This window comes from Ischnura elegans, chromosome X (genome assembly GCF_921293095.1).
Source record: "Ischnura elegans chromosome X, ioIscEleg1.1, whole genome shotgun sequence".
Taxonomy (NCBI): Eukaryota; Metazoa; Arthropoda; class Insecta; order Odonata; family Coenagrionidae; genus Ischnura; species Ischnura elegans.
In genome coordinates this window covers 62,912,571-62,921,658 of record NC_060259.1, presented here as the reverse complement: position 1 = coordinate 62,921,658, position 9,088 = coordinate 62,912,571, and positions in this window count along the sequence as shown.

The following is a 9,088-nucleotide window of genomic DNA, read 5'->3' as shown; positions in this document are numbered from 1 at the left end:
CCATTATAAGTTAATATGTTTCAACTGGGAAAACGGTAGAGTACCTACTTTTTCCTTTACTAGGGTAATGAGTTTCATTGAGAAGGGTAGGCGAGGGTTGGTGTGAGAAATACAGTCCAAAGTTTCTTCCTTTACTATGTGGAGCCTCGGTATTGAAAAATAAAATTCATTTTAATGATATTCAAACGTATTTATTAATATTCAATGATCATAGTCACCTCAATTCGCAATTAAAACCACATCTTTGATTTCATAATCCCAGTTTGCCCACCATCGTTCATTTCCGCCATCTTGACTTCGCTCCTGACCGGTCCGAAAAGAAATTCTCGTAGCGAACGTAGCGCCTATGGACCGGTGCTCCGGAGCACTTCCGTCTGTAGCGTCTGGTAGCGAAAGTAGCATTCATTGGACCGCACCCCAAAAGTTTTCTCTTGTTAATGTAAAAATTTTCCACTTGGCATGAATACTCACACACGACTGCCGGATGTAGAACTTAAAGACATATTTGATAGGCCTTATCTCTTCCGTATATAGTAAGGCTTAAAAAATCAACAGGTTTCCAAAAACAGCCCCGATGTCGTTTTTACTAGAAATAATATTTCAAAAATTGGTTGGTGATAATTTTTGGGAATTCGAAAAGTAATAATTAAAAATTTACGAGATCATTGGGAGTAGTAAACAAAGCACCACAGAGTCACAGCTACAATACCTTATGATCGATGTATCCCTCTAAACTTGATAGTTCTTGCGATGTACCTCCTCAACATCAGATGTAAAACCTCTGCGATGTCCACTCTTATTTCCGAGTTAGTAAAACAAACAATGTCGGATAAGTAAACGAAGTTCATAATTTGACACCAAATAGGTTGGAGTTGCTATAGAGGGAAAAAAATTGAAGGCCAACACAGCTAATAAGGGGCTTCAATAAAGAGTTCCGTGAAGTCCTGCGGCGCGGTTAAACGCTTTAACACCGATGAGGTCACTCTCAGTAGGATTACCTCCACGGCAATTTGCAAAATAACGGGGTGATCTTTCATCTGGAGCGAATTCCCAGTATGTGCTGCAAAATAAAATAAAGAGAGCTCTAACGAAGGATCCGCTATACACCACACTTGTATTCAGGCTAATAATTCTCTTCCTCATTTAGACCCGTTATTCAGATACACATTTTTGCGCGAGGTAATGATGATCTCAGGAAAGGAGAGCACCTTTAAACTGGGTACATTTAGTTTCCTTAACCTTTCCTGTGTTACAACTTAAACGACCACGGCTTCTCCCCAGAGCCGGCCTTAGGGCGGGGCGACCGGGGCGACTGCCCCGGGCCCCGCGCTTTGGGGGGCCCCGCGTTCGTGAAAAAAATTAAAATATACGATAGTTTGAAAACGCAATTTCAACTATTACTGTATTGTTAAGTCCGTGCTAGACAAAAAATAATACTATGAAAAAGGAATAATTTTATGTTTTAATTTACGTTATAATTTTATGAATAAATATAATTATAAATTTTATTTGTATTATACTATTTTGAATTCAACTGCGTGATGGTATCATAACGGCGTAATTACGAAGTCTGAATTTGGGAGGGGAACACATACTTAGCCAGAGAGTGGTAGGGATTCAAAATGCTCGAGTTTGTAGATGGGGTATAGAGTTTAATATTTTAAGTGAAGGGCCCCGCACTGAAGGTTCGCCCCTGGCCCCGCACCTGCTAGCGCCGTCCCTGCTTCTCCCCCTCTAGTTTTGATCCAAGGTACGTCCTTGCTCCTGACGAATAGTACCCTAATGAATATATGTTCAAAGGCAGTGGTTGTACACCTCAATTTTAATAGCTTAGGCCTGAATTACACGATGGTTTTTTTTCCATCCCTTCCGAGGGACAGCTCGCTCTATCTATATGATGAAAATGACCGATTCACGCGATCATTTACTGCGATGGCTTGAGGGATTGAAATCCCATCCCTTTCTCAATCACTCAGCGCGTCCCTTTTTCCGTCGCTGGCATCTTCCTTCAGCCAATCAGAACGCACGGCCGCTAGCAACGATTGTGACACCACGCTTCGCTTTTAATAGGGTAGTTTCCTTCGCCAAAGAAAACGAAAGGCATTGATTGCGATTCATTGCCCACCATTAGTATGCTATGGTATTTGGAGGAGGCGACCGACAGCTGAGGTCATTTGCGCCATGAGGGAAGGGTAAGGAAGGAAGGGTGGAGAGAAACCCGGTGTTGGCATTAGCCTGCTCTTAACGAAAGGCGCCAAGGGAACCACGGCTTAACGTCTCATCCGACGGACGGAGTGTTACGCTTAAAATGTCCTCCACGCAACATTCAAGCAGGGATCGGGCAGTCCCTGTAAATTCTCTGCCACTGCCGGAATTTGAACCCGAGCCCGCCGGGTGGGAAGCCAACACTCTAGCCACCTAACCAACCCGATCCCCCCCACCATTAGTGTATTCATAATATGCAAATAATCTGGTTTTAGAAATCCTAGTTTAGACAAATGTTGATGGTCAATTTTAATCTCATTTGAAAAAGGCCAGATTGGCGCTCATGCGATGCCACTCCACGTGACGTCACAGGGACCTAGATTCTATACGAGTAGTCAGGAGTTTTACATCGTCTGAGATTACCAATGCATACATGTGACACAGAGCTCAGGCAAACATTTCTTAATAATAACCTATTAAAATAGCCTAAAAGGTCGGAAAGTTTCCTTCGCTTTATAGGGTATTAATAATCCTTTTTTAAGCCAAGCGCTACCCGCTAGCAGGGTACTTCGCTACCTGCTAGCAGCCTGCTCCGTATCGGCGCTCATAGCCTCGCACCAAGGTGGCCTCACATGGCGGCAGCTGGAACCAGAATGACGTCACACGGGCATTTCCCAGCATTCATACTTAGCTGTCGCGTTTTCGCGCGCTTGAAATATTTCACTTTTCATTTAATCGCGAAAAATAGATATCGTCATTTAAAAATCTAAAAGCGTGAAAGACGTACTCCAGGAGTAATAATCTTTCGATTTAGGCAATTAAAAAAATTAGGAAACCACCCTATTGAATAACAGTTGTAAACACGGAAAGTGACGGAGTAAGCGGCGAAGAAAGGTATTGTTTGAATGACTGTGTGATCCAGAAAATGATGAGTTGAGCAATCACTCTTTTGCTTCCTGAAAACCTAACCCTGGAGGTAGGGGCTGTCTAGGGTGATTGGGGGCTCATGATGAACACATTGGCCCCCCTTACCGGGAGAATCGGGGGTCCTCCTCCGGAAAATTTTAGGTAATTGCCTCCCCGGAATTAGATTTTGACGCTATTCTGGCTCTTAAAAAACAGATAAATGTTAATAAAAATAGCAATTTCAAAGGAAAAAATTCTATGAAAAGTGAAAATTTCTAAGTTTATAAAATTTAATAATGTATTATGGTTCTATAATTTAGTGAATTTCTTCCTTGAAACAGCGCTGAAATCTGAAAAAAAAACTAAAATAACCCTTTCAAAAAAGCATTTGGTTCTCATTTATCTTCAAATACTTTAATTTTATTTATTTTTTATAAATATTATTACACCGAGTATGCATATATTGTAAAGCAACTAATGACAACGTAGAATTTTAAAATAAAAAAAACTTTGTATCGAGCAATCTGAGTCTTTTTCTCTATTGCATCTTTCGAATACGCTTCACGGTAGAAGAGAGCGTTGTAGGGGCCTCTGCGATTGCCGACCAGCAGCCGACTAGGCCAGACCGCCCCTGCCTGGAGCTATCATTCTGAGGGACAGAAAAAAAATAATTATGTGATTTAGGCTTTACCATCGCTCCTCACCGCAAAAAATATTGAGAGCATATACAATTCTAAGATGAAATGGAGGTTCTATTTGAAAGTGGTGCATGCACTTTGACTTAAATTCATGGTGCAGGTCTTACTTGATCCAGATAATTTGATCTGGTCGCTCCTTTACCGCGTTTCAATCTCATTTTTAGTTCTTATTAGACATTATCTACGGTAATAATCCTTGAAGGGAAGATAACGGAAAAGGATACCGTTTTAAACGGTAATAAGGCGAAGGAAAATGGAGAGGACACGAAGTCGTACAACCACTGCCTTCGAATATATGCATTGGGCTACTATACTTCAGGAGCAAGGCCGTACCCAGGATCAAAACTAGAGGGGGACGAGCCATTGTCGTTCAAGTTTTAACACAGGAAAGGTTAAGGAAACCAAACTTTTAAGAAAATGATAACAGCGCTTAATTAGTTTTAAAAGTTATTTGTTTGAAAAAATATTTTTATTTAATTACATATCATCATCATCATCATCACTGGTCAACAATCCTAGGATTGGTTTGACGCAGCTCTCCACTCAGTTCTCCTATCAGCTAATCTTTTCACACCTACGTATTTCTTCTCTTTCACATCTCTCTTTACTTGTTCCATATATTTTGTTCGGGGTATTCCTTTTCCATTCTTGCCTTCCACTTGTCCCTCGACGATTGTCTTCATCAGGCCATCATGTCTCAAGATGTGGCCTATAAGGTTGTTCCGTCTTCTTATTAAGGTTTTCATGAGGCTCCTCTTCTCTCCTACCCTTCTTAGGACTTCCTCGTTACTAACTCGGTCGATCCATTTGATTTTCATCATTCTTCTGTAGCACCACATTTCAAAGGCCTCTATCCTTGCTTTCTCCGCTGCGGTCATTGTCCATGCCTCACTTCCGTATAGGAGCATACTCCAGATGTAGGTTCTTATAATTACATATAGTACATGTAATAAAATAAGAATACATGTAATTACTAACATCACTTTTATTGGATATAAAATATACTTTCGTTTAAAACTATTTACTTTTGCTTCTAGGGGGGCAGCTGTCCCCTGCTGCCCCTCGCTGGGTACGCCCATGGTCAGGAGCGCAATATATTTTTAAGCAATTATGAGTCTACCTATGTACCATAGAATCTCCTTCCATTTTATCCTTGAGTACTAAATATTTCATCATTATTTTTGTTCCTGTCGCGAAATGCCGCGTTCGAGTCATTTTTTTGCTCGACGTTTCGCTCCTCTTTCTGGAGGTGTTTCCCAAAAGGAACAAAAATAATTTATTTAAAAATAAATTCAGCGAAAACCTCCACGAAAATTTTAACATTTCATTATAATCAGGATCTTTTTATCAGACACGGAGAATTCAGATGGAAGGAGTAACCGCTCTCGCTCAGTGTTAAAATTTTAAGGCTTGTTGGACAGGTGAGGTTAGAGCTCACCTCCAATGAAGCCATGGATCAGTCATATTGACGAAATCAGCGTGTGGTGGCTAGACATCCCTTAGACTATCCGCGATTTAGCTAAATCAGAAAATTGCGCTGCGAGGATTTATTTTGATGATCACAAGTTCCCGCGAACAGGAACACAAGACCCTCTGGTTCAAATTTTAAACACCAGGACACCACGTCACTCTGAAAACAGGGATCCATCAAAATAATCACTGGTATCAGAAGGTTTTGGTGAAAGACGTACTCACAATTCTAACGTAATCAGACGACCTGTCCCGCTTTTTGTTTCCACATCAAGATGTCCCCAACAACCATAAAGGACGCTTTAAGGACCCGATTTTGCTAGCTCTATTTCGTATTTTCTTTTAAAAAGCAAACCCTTCCAGCCACCTAATCGGAGACCTGGATTGACATAATGGCCAGAGTAATGGCTTTCTATCCTGAATGGCTTTTTCTTAACTTGCTTTGTCTGTTCCATCTATGGAATCTTGTAATAGGGTGGTTTCCTATTATTTTTTTATTGCCTAAATCGAAAGATTATTACTCCTGGAGTACGTATTTCACGCTTTTAGATTTTTAAATGACGATATCTATTTTTCGCGATTAAATGAAAAGTGAAAATTTTCTAGCGCGCGATAACGCGACGCTTAAGTATGAATGTCGGGAAGTCTCTCCGCGTGAAGTATTTCTGGTTCCCCCTCCCGCCCTGCGAGGTGACCTTGAGGCGAGGCTTAGCGCTGATACGACGCAGGCTGCTAGCGGCTAGCCTAGTACCCTGCTGGCTGGTAGCTCTTGGCTTAAATAAGGATTATTAATAACTTATCAAACGAGGAAAACTTTCCGACCTTAGCCAGTTTTAATAAGTGATTGTTAAGACATGTTTCCCTGAGCTCTGCGCCTCATGCATGCAATGGTAACCTCAGACGACGTATAACTCCTATCTTCTCGTATAGAAACTAGGTCCCTGTGACGTCACGTGGAGTGGCATCGCATGGGCGCCAATCTGGCCCTTTTCAAATGAGGATAAAAATGGACCATTGCCATTCGTCTAACCCGGTATTTCTAAAACAAAATAATTTGTATATTATGAATACAGTAATGGTGGGTAACGAATCGCAATCAATGCCTTTCGTTTTCTTTGATGAAGGAAACCACCCTATTGATTATAAACCCACTTCCCATCATCGGATCGGCTTGAAATTTTGCTCAATTGCTTTTTTTTGTGACGACAATAGAATATTCAATAACCAGACATTTGAAACTTTGTTCCATTGTGCTCTAATTTACTCACTAAATATTTCTTATCGAAAATAATATTTAATTTTCTCATTTTGATGCGGCGTTTTATTCAAATTTTAGATTTAGATCGTTGATGCATTTTAGAGTTAAAATTTTTTTCAGTAATGATCAGCTGGTTATATTTTCTTCTGAAATTTCTTTAACAGCTCTGATTAAATCGATTAAATGGCTCACCAACTAAAGGTAGAAAATATAAATAAAATGAAAAAAGACAGAAAATATACGCTTTCACCAAAAACGGATATAAAATGCACTAAAATTAAAAAAAAAGCTTTCCATCACTCGGAAAATGAACTGTGGGTGCTTACGTTAGTAGATTTAGATATAAATATTGCGTGACAATCCTTACTCACCTATCAGGCTCTTCCACACTCATTTCTAATGAACCTTACCAGAACCCACGCTTTATTCCCCAAGTGACGAAAAGCTTATTTTTTTCTTTTTGTGTATTTTAGACTGCATTTGAAAAAATGCATCTTTTAAATCGTTTATTTTATTTTATTTATTCCACACCCATTAAACTAATTATGATGAAGCAGCTGCAGTAAGCATGACTTTCTGAACGTTTGAGCTCTAAATGGCTTATCCAAACACATCACCACGCTACCGTCAGTAGCTAGACAATGGAGAAATGAACGAGCTGATATCACATTTATCATCTCGATTGCTGGGCTCATCATTACCGATTGAGTTATACATTTCACGAAGGGGATCGGGTTGGTGCGGTTTCTGGAGCGTTGACTTCCAACCCCGTGGGTTCGGGTTCAAATCCCAGTGGTGGCGGAGATTTTTCAGAGACTGCCTGATCCCTAATTGAGTGCTTTTTGGAGGGCACTCAAGGAAAACACTTCGTCCGTCGGATGAGACGTAAAACCCTGACTCCCTATACTCTGTTCATTTTATCTCTACGGCTGAGCTGGTGTGGCCAAAGTAAGTGGAGATGAGGGGAGGGATAGTTTATCGACATGTGACTCTCCCTTTGCCAATCAGCAAACAGTAGGCGTGGCCTCAGTCAGTCGCTTTCAGACCTCCGCCGAGTGAACATCGTGAATCTGCTATTGGAGCAGTGTTGCCAAACCTCACGCGTTCTCCTTGTATGTGATTAAGTATGCCTTCCACGGGCTTCTGTGAGAGGATTATCCCCAATTCCCTCCAAATGAGGAGGTATATTGTCTCGGCGTCGGGGCCAAAATACCTGTGGCCACCTATGACTCACACGTTTTCAGTGACAAAGTAAGGCGGCTATGTACATTTGGCAACGTTATGTTCGCTCCTCCTCTCTCTCTCGGTATTACCCCTCCCCTATCAGCGAAGCCATCCGAGAGTTTCCGGGCTCTCACAAAAGCTCACCCGCAGACATAAAGTGAATAGACTATCGTCACTTTTCGCTAAAATTACAAAAGCTGGTGCCGCGCCGGGTCTCTCCATTAGTACCCTCCCACCCTATAGCTCAAATGACCTTGACTGTCAGTCGCCTCCTCCAAATACCATAATATTTACTACAAATATATGAGTAAATCATGATTTTGTTTTCATGCTCGCTTTCGCTCGTTGGTGGACTCAGCCCCCAGGCTCCTTCGGGAAAGGTCTGCGGCCTTTTCTGGTCACTACGCCAGTTCTTACAATTTTATTTAGTCGCTTCTTCTTTAAGGATCGTTTTTTCGGTGACATCTAACCTACTCAAATTGAATTATAGGAAAACTAAACATTTCATGGCTTTCTGACTGTTACAAGGTTTGGATTAATGGCTGCCACAACGAATTTGATGCCATTAGCAAGCTTCCCCGCGATGTTCGAATTCTTCATTACCATCGATTTTTTAGCCCCAAATTCACCAAAAGTGTAGGCAATTGGCAAAACTGTAAAGGGTAGAATATTTAGTGTTTCAAAAATTGTTCCAGGGATTTCTGACGATTTTAGAGGGGCTCAATTCTATGACTTTTTGTCGGATCTCGTTTTGTTCACCTCAAAAATTTGTATGAATCAGTCAGTCTGTGGTCGCAGTTGGATTTTATGGTATGTAAATACCACAGAGTCACCTTTCGCTAATTCAATCTTTGAATTCTCACATTTATCTCCGCAGATATTACTGCGATCTCCATTCATTCTTCCTTTAGCGAGGTCGTCAAGTAATGCTGCGGCTCATCAAGAGTGAACGAGTGAATTGTTACGCAGTTCCTTCGGTGTTTCACAATTATTTCAATTCGTATGAGGATAGTATTAATCACATATCTATTGCACAATCGGGAGGGCTCTCTTCTGCCAAGTATGAATTTTAAATTGCAAACAAATAGTAGACATTATGATCAGAGCCATGGTGATTTCCGAAGGTCCATAAAACTAAGGAGGGCGTAAAAATATTCTTTCAATTCCTACTTCTGCCAATAACATGAGCTCTCGATGATAAAATGGTAAGTACTATTTCATCACAATCTTAGTCTTTTTAGCGATGGATTACCATCGTAATCATGAATGCATGGAATGTTGAAGAAACCTTTATAAATGGCAATCACATACGTGCAAGCAGGATAGT